Source organism: Coptis chinensis, chromosome 3 (assembly GCF_015680905.1).
Source record: "Coptis chinensis isolate HL-2020 chromosome 3, ASM1568090v1, whole genome shotgun sequence".
Classification (NCBI taxonomy): Eukaryota; Viridiplantae; Streptophyta; class Magnoliopsida; order Ranunculales; family Ranunculaceae; genus Coptis; species Coptis chinensis.
The window spans coordinates 78,291,588-78,303,789 of record NC_141458.1 but is presented as its reverse complement, the minus strand read 5'-3'; the positions used below and the strand labels follow the sequence as shown (position 1 = coordinate 78,303,789).

At 33.5% G+C, this 12,202-nt stretch overlaps 1 long non-coding RNA gene across 8 annotated transcripts; it reads right to left on the bottom strand.

Moving 5' to 3' along the window:
• Positions 1-276: 276 nt before the first annotated feature.
• On the bottom strand, positions 277-9,191 carry LOC147510955 (uncharacterized). Of its 8 annotated transcripts, none has more exons than XR_015219125.1 (7): positions 9,053-9,191; positions 8,927-8,954; positions 7,040-8,017; positions 6,542-6,609; positions 6,396-6,485; positions 4,646-4,838; positions 277-602 (listed from the first exon to the last, which is right to left on the bottom strand). It is a non-coding gene; the product is annotated as an uncharacterized LOC147510955 (long non-coding RNA). The 8 variants fall into 8 exon arrangements; XR_015219123.1 differs by having other exon boundaries at positions 6,396-6,476; XR_015219129.1 differs by having other exon boundaries at positions 277-596; positions 6,396-6,476.
• Positions 9,192-12,202: the final 3,011 nt, after the last annotated feature.

The following is a 12,202-nucleotide window of genomic DNA, read 5'->3' as shown; positions in this document are numbered from 1 at the left end:
TTGTTCAAGCATAGATTAAGATTGCTCATTCTTCATTTTTAAAATTTCCTTGAACATCACGCCTGCATACCTTTCCTTACTAACAACAACTCCAATGATTATGCTTCTCAAGTGTCGTAGTATTAGTATTCCTTTCAAATTATTTGGTCACCATTGTTGCGCATGCCTATATACAGTGAAACTTGCTAGCTTTTCTTTTATCCATGTTATAATCAAACTACAATATATATTCACAATTAGAATAAACATAATAAGCAATGAGATGAATGCGTGAAAGAAAAATGTAAAAAGAAATATCATGTTGGAATAAATCAAAATAACAATCAGATTGCTTGAAGATCATGCAACTGTGCGTCGACAACGGTATTATTTACATTAGTTCTCAAACACATATTGATTTCAAACAAACCTGAGAAAATATTAAAACAGGATTATTTGTGTCTCAAAGAGCCTCTCACCAATATACAGTTTGTGGTAACTTCTCGGCATTCTCGCTATTTGATATAATGCACTCAAGTTTCTTGTTGTGCTTAGTGTTTGTCTCCACCATAACCACGAACTACACTTTCAAATAGAAATGAAACTTCGCAATATTTCTTCATCTCCACAGCAATACAATGAAACGTACAAATTTAGAACACCAAGTCACCGAAGTCGCGTGTCAAAATACAAAAGCTAAAGCAATCAAGTTATGAATGTGAAATTTTAATAGTAAAAAAGCACTATGAGTTTGACTTTTTCTTTAACTATCTATTTGTCTATAACATGAGTTGATCTCCATATACTATTATCAAGAAATCAAGTTCTACATAAAAATAGACATGTTATGTAGCATCGTCCATTGGTCTTCATCTATTACCGCCCTTTACATGAGTCAAGATCAGTGTGCACGTTCATATACATTCATTCCACTAAGACTAAGATAGCCCAACCATTCACATATTAAATTTCAAGTAACATATAGCAGCAAGCCAGTAACAATGTAGTAATTTGAAAAAAAAAATTATAATAATCCGCAATGCATAACGAAAGCAGGAATGCATATAGTTCAACCATCTCAAGTTATATATATATAACAACTTTGGAACCTAGCAATGCAAAGATCAAATTTTTACAAAAACATTATATGTAGTGAATTGAGTACTTATATAGCATCGTCCATTGGTCTTCATCTATTACCGCCCTTTACATGAGTCAAGATCAGTGTGCACGTTCATATACATTCATTCCACTAAGACTAAGATAGCCCAACCATTCACATATTAAATTTCAAGTAACATATAGCAACAAGCCAGTAACAATGTAGTAATTTGAAAAAAAATATATTATAATAATCCGCAATGCATAACGAAAGCAGGAATGCATATAGTTCAACCATCTCAAGTTATATATATATATGCTAGGTTCCAAAGTTGTTATATATATATAACAACTTTGGAACCTAGCAATGCAAAGATCAAATTTTTACAAAAACATTATATGTAGTGAATTAAGTACTCGTGGAGAAAAAAAAAATAGTCATGAAGAAGGCAAAAAAAGGCATAACATTATAGGAGGCATGAAAAGCATGAATACTTGATGAAGAAGAGCTGAGGTTTGGTTACGCAGCTTGCCAGAAAAATCAGACTACAAATAAATATATACCTCTTGAACTTTTGAGAATTTGAATTTTTCTAAGAGAATTTGAACAAACAGAGACTTTATGTTTGAACTTTGCAGATAACCAAATTTTTGGTATAAAAATGAGTTGTTGGAAAGTTATAAACCCATAAGAATGGATCCCTAACGAAGATGGGCACTTGTCGAACGTTGCATTGCAACTCTTCAACTGAAAAGTGCACATAGTTTTGTGCAATGAGTTGTATTGTGATAGTAGTTGATGTAGTTCATAAACAAAAACAAACATACTAAACCCCAACATAGTATAAAAAGAAATATCTAAAGGCAACCCTATATATATCACTCTTCAGCTATAGTTATTGAATTCATTGCCCTAAACATCAATATGCAACCTTGCTCCACACTTCTCAATCTTCCCTTTGAAGTGAATTGAATCTTCTTACATCACCAAAATGTTATACACAATATGTTATCGATTCTCCGTAAAACCAAAATGCTATACACAATATGCTATCGATTTATATTAATAAGGGATTCACACCATGCAACTATTAGAAACTACGAATATACAATTATATACCTAAAGTACGTGACTTTTCTGAGGAATTTCGACAGAGTCTCCTCTGTATTTTCGACATTTCATAAATATAAAACCTGTCATAACCTAAAATTTAAAACAATATACTTCTCATTGATTAACCCAGCTATTTAACCGTCTCGACGAATGCCAAAACAGTTAAATAACTGGTTTAAAAACTGAGATCACTTCAACATTAGGACTTAGTACAGCAAAGAACTTGAATGTCTCGACTAATGCCAGATCATCCAAGCATCTTGTACAAATATACTTCTCATTGATTAACCCAGCTACTTAACCGTCTCGACGAATGCCCGAACAGTTAAATAATTGGTTTAAAAAATGAGATCACTGCAACATTAGGACTTAGTACAACAAATAACTTGAATGTCTCGACTAATGCCAGATCATCCAAGCACCTCGTCCAAAGCCATTACCGAAAACACATATTAAATATATACTTTCGAGTCCAACGCCCCAAAACTCGAACAATTATATACCTAAAGTACGTGACTTTTCTGAAAAATTCTGATAGTCTCCTCTATATTTTCGACATTTTATAAATATAAAACCTGTCATAACCTGAAAATTTAAAACAATATACTTCTTATTGATTAACCCAGCTACTTAACCGTCTCGACGAATGCCAGAGCAGTTAAATAACTGGTTTAAAAAATAAGATCACTGCAACATTATAACTTAGTACAACAAAGAACTTGAATGTCTCGATTAATGCCAGATCATCCAAACACCTTGTACAAAGCTATTACCTAAAAGACAAATTAAATATATACTTTCGAGTCCCATAGCTATCAAAAGGTTTATATCACTAACAAATTCAAATGAAGACATACCTCTTTCGACTCAAATTTTTCCAAAAAACTTGAACCGTACCAAACTACTAATCAAATATCCCCAGCTCCATGAGCCACAAAGTCAAAAGTTAAAACCAACCCGACATGGCTAACCAAAATATACTATGGAAAACAGTAAAATTCAAATGTATGAAAAAAACGATGTTAACCTATAGTTCAGGTTAGTTCTTCGAGATTTAATAAACATGCTACTCACTGAACTCATTGTTTAGCGACAATACCATCCTTGTATATAAACAAAATCTGAATAGCTTCTTGAATCTTACAAAAACAATATTAGCATTCATCATGTACAAATCTCAGATTAATTAAAAGGCTACTCAAAAAAATATCAAGTCATGTCTATTTCGTGTAAACAACACATAAGTGGTTTCCATGTAGTTCATATACACTTCAATAAGTTTAAAAAATAGCCCCTTTGAATGGGTGTTGAAAGCCTAGAAAGACTTCTCTATCAAGAACCTAACTTCTTAGAATTCATCACATGGTTTCTGTCTAGTAATGACAGAATGTGTGACTTCATTTAGAAAAGTTATGCGACTCCCCAAAGGTTAGCTTGGGGATCATTTTAAGAGGATTTTCAGTTGGGCCTTTTATTCACTATGGTATATCTAGAAAGGTCATTAATAGAACTAAAAGTCTTAATACTGCAACTTTGATTAGTTCCATGTAGAACAATGTTAGCATGTGGGTCTTGCACTCTAGATATGAGACTCAGTGTGTTAATTATGACCCAATCTGGTGTTTGTGTGTTTCAATTTTCACTCAGGTCTTGATTTATCTCAAACCCCAATTTCTTATGCCTTGCCCAATTAGACAACATAAAACAAGAGTACTCCGGGCATAAGAATTTGTGAACAACTAAACAAACCTTGGGATTAAGAGTTCTATAAACCTTAATAGCGTAATCCAAGTAATTATTTCACATGCCTAGACAGTCCCAAAAAATGTCACATGCTTGACACGCATATTGTAGAACATCTACACATATTAACCACTCTTATTTAATTTTCGATAAAATCGATTATCTTAAACTTAAACATTATACCAAGATTATTATTGTGTTTCAGGAGATACTTTTTCTACACCCTCATCTAACAATATTACAGCCATTGCTTACATTGGGGAGTAATTAAGACACCGTAAGTGGATTATCTACTGAATATGTCATTTGAGCTCGTTTAATTTAGAATTGCTAATGTCAGAATCCTGTTTTCTTATGATTTTCCAATTGTTTTTCTTTTTCATAATTGAAGCAAATTGTATCTATTGATATGGGTAAAGTTCTAATGCTCGATTGATATCCAATAATGATGATGTATGCAATAGTAGTTAGGGTATCAATTACTGGGAAATCTCACTTCTTAAAAACTTGGAGATGATAGAAGAGGATGTGAATAAGTATAAAGGACCAAAAACATTATCAGAATTTAGACATATGACAATAATCACAATATCCTTCAACTAATTGATGCTAAAGATAGAGACAACTAAAGAAACTAATTAATGTTAGAAAGAGACAACTAAAGGAAAACTAACCAAATAAATAATGCATATATATTATATATCCTACCTCTTACTAGAAGCAAGTGAGAATTGTTTGTAGGCCGCTTCAAACTACCTAGTCACTTAGCTCTCTTTTCATCGTCTTTCTCCACACGTATGGAAGCTACCTTCTTCTCCATAGCAGCTACTTCCATTCTCATCTTCTTAGTTTCAACGTCCATTGCTTTTGTTACTGTACTCTCTACCTTCTTGGCTAACATCTGTAACAACATGAGTTGCAAGGTATAGTTAGGACATACAGTGATGTTATAACTTAAAATGAGTAGGGTGAATGATAATATTATCTTTAAGGCTTTGGTCTTTTTTGTGCTCAGATTTTCTCAAAGCAATCACTTCTTTTTGCAACATGTCATACAACAATCAGGCACCTAACTACCTTATCCTCACTTCGAAGACCTTATAAAATCAATTGTCTTTGTGTCATTTAATCTGTAGGCATCAACATCAACTTAATAATGTCATATAAGAGCACACAACATAACAAATAACTTGTTCATAAGAAGGTTTCTTCAAAGCTAAGAACTCACCTATCAGTGACTCTTCATGAGCTATTTAAAGTCTAACTTATTCAGATATACACAATTCTTCAAATCCATCTAATATGGATTGTTTATGTGATTTCCTATCAGGCTTCTAGGTAATCATACCATATCACAAACTTGCATTTCTTTTAGTTACACTACATCCTCAACTTAACCTTCTTGTAATCATTTTGTAAGTTTGGGGGTTCCCCTGTAAGAGAAAACTGAAGCGTTTCCCTTACTACCTTGTTGACGCCTAGTTTTTCCTTATCCCTAGCATTAGTTATTCATGTGGGGCTCACTTTCGCATTATAGAGCGTTGCAACTTAAAATTCTCTTGCTGATGCTAATATTATAAAAGAAAACATCGCAACAGCCAAAGCCCTAATAGCTTGGCTTGTTATCAATCCTAATTACCCTCTTTAACACTAAGTTTATCACTAAATAGATATGGAAGCAATGTTATAAAACTCAATATATACTCTACAATGAAGCAAGTATGATACTAAAAGACTTAATTGGCCATACGACATTCGAGATACATCTTTGAAAACCTTCGACATTTTTCCGCATTATGCCCTGACGTTTTAAGACAACTTACATGCTCTTTCTTCTCCTAAACACCAAATTAAACAAAAACAAACATGAGTTTTAAGCAATACAAATTTCAAAGACAAAAACACAATAAGGGGCATACTAACCAAGTCACATTCATGCATGTGGTATAATGGGAATACTCCTTTTTCAGAAAATGGGAGCTATACTTGTAAGTGATGTATCCTCCCTTTTCTTTTGAGGAGTAGTTGCCTAAGCATGAAGATGAAAATACGCTAGTTTCCATCTATGCTAATGCTTATTAGGAACACTCTTTGATCCATTTATGTAATAGGGTAAACTTAGGTTAAGATCTATGCTTACTGCTGAATTTCACATCTTGGCAAAAGACTTTTCTTCTATTTCTGTCCATTTGTTAGAGTGTTTCTGTCCAAAGATTAGCTGATAAATTGATTATCGGAGAGTGAGAGCGATTAAGGTTTTAATGGAGATAACAAAGGGTGGAAAAACGATCATTTCATATGATTTCCGACATCAGTGCATATAATTAATTTCAAGTAATGAAAAATAGCATTTGAAATAATTCATGTCATAGATAAATGCATTTTAAGATTTTAATTCAATGCAACAAAATATAGATATATAAACCGTGAGAGTCAAATATAGTCATATGTAAAGTACCTTCAAACATTGAAAGGTAGAGATTCCATTTACTTAGGCTGTCTTTCAATATAGCCCACTGATGGACCCCAAAAGCTATCCCTGCATGACCTAAAAGAATTTTGAGCATAAAATTCACAAAAGTTGTAAATATAGTCATTACTCACATTTTTACACATCTATCATGGGACGACGTAAGGTCGTGCTCTCCTGAGAGCATTCTCAAACAGCTAACCTGAAAAGCATAATGCATGCCATTAGCTCAAGCACAACTGGTGCCACTACATCATGTATTCATGGACAACCTGTCTCCCCCCTGTAGGCAAACCCACGTAACCATTATATAGAAAAAGAATGCGGAACAGGCTTCCTAGGACAATTTCTATTAATAAAAAGTTTGATGCACCAAAAATTGATATATAATAAAAATGACATTGATGCAAACAACAATAAAAAACAGATGAGGCCATCAAATGGATAAAGAGAGAGTGAAGCAAACTATGTAACTAACAGTGTAACTGATGATGACTTGGCAAGGTAACTTTACAACCATAGGTATCCATAAGAAATAGAGAATGAGAACATCTTATAATATAAACAATTGCAAAGAAACTAACTACATAAATATATATAGAGGTAGGTAAACAAAATTTCCTAGAAATAACCTTTTGTACAAAGAGAGGTCTCTTCAAGGGGTGGAACCTGAACACCAGTGGCTAATCCCATCAGCAACAGCTCAGTGCCTCATACTTCACCGGAATTTAATGGTTAAAATTGGCTTTTGATAGCATGTTTGCGACAATAACTATATCTCTACAAAACCTTTCACGGAAAGTTGTAGCTGCTCTAGCTGGTATTGCAGCACTGAGGATTTCTTCGAGGATTTCTTCTCAAGCAACTTGGTGTTGCTAAGACTATAATTTGATGGAGCCGACTTACTACTTTGGTTCGCCCCAGTAGGTTTAAAATTACTAATGACATCTAATGTTGATATATTCATTTTTTCTCGCAATGGACACTGGGACTTGGACTATAACCTCCAATGTTGTTGCTTGTGCAGCAACAATTTTCTGCCTGCGCCTTTCTGCTACTTCCTCCCCCATGATTGTAGCCATCACACTTGAATAAGCTTTCTACAACAATCGATAGAGCAATAGAGCCGACATCCGTGCCTGATCCTTGACCAAATCAAGATCACAATAGTCTAAGAACTCGCACCGATCAATAAAATTTAATGACTTATATGGCCCATGTCGCAAGCAAAACCATAAGTGTGCCCTCTCCAATTCCGACCGAGAGCATCCCCTCCTTAATCCAATTAATCCAAACTAAGCAGCTAGTTCTAAAGGCTTACACCACAAAACAAAGAAAAAAATAACGAAATAGTTATACATGTGCAAGCTCCAATTTCACATTGCCTCTTCTCATATGCTACGAACACACACTTCAAAAGATTTGACAATTTCAACAGAAAAAGAGGAGAGGAAAAAGCTTGCCTACACATACGTTTGATTTATCTCCTTATCATTCAAACCACCCATCATCCGCACACATTTTACATAAGATGGAACAAAAAACAAACCCGCTTCATCTTTATCCAGTGTCCGAAACTTCGACTTGAGTAGCAACTTGTGTATCTTAACCTACAAAGTTATTAACATAAAACTATGCATTTCACTCAAAAACATCCAACATACCAAAATGTAGTACTTTTAAAAAAAAAGAATAGACATCAAATGCCCAACATATACATTCATCGAATTGCACAAAAACCATGAAATTTAACATAATCCCAGCTTAATAATCGACATAAGGAAACTTCCATCTCATGCAGATTTGCCATCTTGTGCAAGTATGTCTGATTTCAGTTCTGAACATGGTATCGATAGATGGATAAGCCGCATCCAAGTACATAGCATGGTCTTTAATAGATAATGCAAATTTCCACATCACTTCTCACTGTTTGTTGCTTGTGTCTTAGCATGGAGAGTAATTTTGTGATTTATTAGTTATAAAGAAGTCAATCCGAACAAAGGAAGTCTCTATTATTAGGATTTCCTTGTCCATTTCTTTGAGTGTTATAAAAGAAGCACATTATCTACGTATCCTGTCATGAAGTGAAATGAGATAGGAAAAAATGAAAAGGGAAGGAAAGGAAAGCAAAAACGAATGCAGTGCAAGAACTTGAATTTACTATATATACCCACATGTTTATGAATTGGTATTCTGAATTTGTCAGTGCCAATTCTTAACCTCCCATAAAACTACACCTTGCAACCATGACAAAGTCCAATTGATTGACTGGCTGGTACCTATGTGGCTTTGTAACAATGCCTATAATGCACTGTGCAAGACACTAGACCCATAAGGAAGTCTTCGAAGCAAATCCGAGTCAGAAAAGTAAAAATTCATAGTCGTATTCAATCTAGGAGTTTTCTGTACCAACCTAGCTCAATCACATGAAGTTATTTATATTCACAAAAAAATTACTTTTTTATTTAATACCAACTAAATTATTTTCACTAATTTATTACCCATATCAACAAAGTTACCTGGTTAATTTAAGAGTCGTTGTGTTTCCTGAAAAATGAAAACAAACTATTAATGGTTTTAAAAAGATGAGCTCTTTTAAGAAGGAAGATTGAAAGAAGGATAGAGAAGTTTGAAAAGAAGCAAACCTTGATGATTCTTCGAGGTAGATTGTTGTTCGCCATTGAAATTCAAGAAACAAAGAGAGAGAAAGTGAAATTGAAATTGAAGGAAAGTAGAGAGAGACTGTTTTTTTTAATATTAGCTTTTTTTTTTTTTTTTTTTTTTTTTTTTTGGAGAAGAAGAGAACAAAGGTTTGGGGGTTTGACGAAGGGGAATGGTTATTATCTGTTTTGGGTTATTACAATTTATCGCGAACAATAGTAAAAAGAGGACGTGTATTTCATTTTTTTCCTGACAAATAATTGTAAAAGCTGAGGTGTCCAGAAAAAAGGGGGCTGAGGTGGCTTTCTGGGAGCATTCTCAACTACTCAATATTAATGGTCTTTGATGTACTCTCAAATCTCAATTTGTTTCAATTTGGTATCTCAGTTCACTTACACAAATCTCAATTGCACAATTTTTTTTGTCGTTCCAATTTTTTTTTTTTAAATGGTACACAATTTGTTTCTCGCCTATTAGTATTACGAACTGCCAATTTCTTGCGATTTGGTATACTCATATATTTTTCTGACTAAAATGTCTTAATGTCTTTAATTTTCAAATTGCCACTTTATCATTTAAGCTACTAGAGGTCTAGAGTCATCTAGCAATCTGACGGTGATAATATATTTTCTTTATCTACCTTCATTTTCTTTTAGAAGAAAAAAGTTTTAGTTGGTGGTGGCAAGGGTGGAAGTGGTGGCATGGATGGATGAAAAAGATACACTTAATTGCAAATTAGAAAAATAAATAGGTATGGTCATTGTGGTCAGATAAATATATGAATGTACCAAATCGTAAGTCTGTGGTACAAATAGATGAGAAAAAAAATTTGTATACCATTTAGAAAAATAAATAAATGAAAGTTTGTGGCAATTTTGAAAGAAATAGAAATTATAAATGGGACTCCAAAACTTCTCCCTTCCTAAAATTATGAATGGAACTCCAAAACTTCTCCCTTCCTACTTTTCTCCAATTTGAGACGACAAAATTTGTCGCTGTGTACAAAAAAAAAAAAAAAAAATTTGCAAAAACATCCTAAGATGGAAATGACACTTTTGACATCCTATTGTCTCCATCAGTTATTTTTGACAATTACATTGATGCTAAACTTATGTATATTGTTCCGCACATTGGTTTATCAGCTTTGAGTACGGCAGCAATTCACCATGATCAATGAGTGGAAAAAATTGGTGACGTTCCATTAACCTTTGCTGCCTAGCCGACTTGTGGACTGGGTGCATACCTCCATCTTAGTGAGTGGTGGTCACTGCTGTGGTGTCCCATTACAGAGGAAATTATCATACAAGTGCTGCAAGTTTATTGTGTTGTTCATGGTTTTTGTTTTATTTTTGCTTCGATAATGTCAGGTTAGTAGGAACCGTATTACGACTTTACGAGATGCTATCTGCCACTTGGCCTGTTTAAGTACTTAGTACTGTATATTAACATTTGTTCCCATTCAAAAATCAAAGCCATATATCGCCCAACAGAAACCTTACGTGGGTCCAATTATGTGCACAGAGCTTAGCTTAGATCCCGGGTCGTAATTTTGCCCGTAATTTCCGTAATTTGGGTTTAGGTTTCCATTTTATAACAGACTACTGCTTGACTTCTTGTAACCTTGTAAGTATGAAAGATTGGAAGCTACCAGATTAGCAAAAAAAAAAAAAAAAGATTGGAAGCTAGTAAGCTATAGGGGTGATTTCGGATCGGATAAAAGTCTTTCGGAAAAATTTCCAATTATTTTTGGATGGCAATATCCTTTCCAAATCCGATCCAATTATTTTTTGGATGTCAATTTTTTTTCTGAATTCGGAAAGTTTGGAAAATCAGAATTTTTTTTGAAATTTTGAATCCCATAAAATCTGAAAAATAAATCGGAAATTTGAATTAATTTGAATTATTTAGGATAAATTCTCATTTAGGATAACCATTATATAATCGGAAATTTGAATTATTTTTTTTTGAAAATTTCGGAATCCACTTTGACTTTTTTTTTTTTGTGTGTATTTAGGGGAGAGACCCTAATTTCTCATCTAGTGGGGGGGAAATCCTAATTGGCTCATCTAGTTGGGGTAATACTAGTTAACTTTTTTTTTTCTAGTTAATACATTCATTTAGCAATCATTTTGAAATGTATTAATTCAATAAACAAGTTAGATCTTTTAACACGTTCATTCAGCAAAATTTTTCTTTATATTAATGCATTAAGGAAGATGGGAGAAATTGAGACATGTACTAGAATGACAATATTGATTTTTTGAAATTGTGTGAGAGACAATGTTTTATTTCTCTAGGGTTTTTATTTGGTTTGTAAACTATCTGCAGTTTTAATTTAGTAACTATATGAAATAGACCGCAATATGTTAAAAATTTGAAAATTAATCGAAAATCGGATCGGATCGGATTTTGAAAACACATCCAATTCCGATCTAATTATTTTTCGGAAAAATCGGATATCGGAACACAAATATCATGGCCAAATTTGGAAAAATTGGGTTTTCGGAAAATAGAGACACCCCTAGTAAGCTACCATATAAAAAAAAATTGTAGGGTTTAGACACTTAAAGCATCTTTAGGTGAGACACTATCCTAGTCTCCTATCTTAGCATCAATTTAATTTGGTGTTTTTTCATCTTCAGGAGAGACACATATTGATGAAAATACTAAAAAAACACCAAAACAAATACCAAATCGGCTAAAATTTGGTGTTTGCTTTTTGTCTTTATAGATCAAATCTCTCTGGGTTTTTAGAAAAACTCCGCCGATGTTTTGAAATACCATGAGTGTGTAGGCTTCAAACAGCGATTTTGTGAAAACGCGCTTTTGAATACCATATGAGCTTGGGCTTGAACTAGAGTGTGGGCTATCTGGCCGGTTTATCCAAATCACGCGATTTTTTGAAAAAATACCGCGGTGAGAATATAATAAATCTGATTTTAGAAAAGAGAAAAGAAGAAAATTGATGTGCGGTCAATTGGTCATGCTCACCTACAACCATTGTCACCAAGTTCGGTGAAAAACCGTATATACTTGAAAAAACTTAGTTTCGTGGGGAACGCTTGGAAAAAAAAAGCTTAAAAAACGTGGGGCATAAAAACGGGTTTAAAAGCGGTAAAAAGCGGGTTTTATAT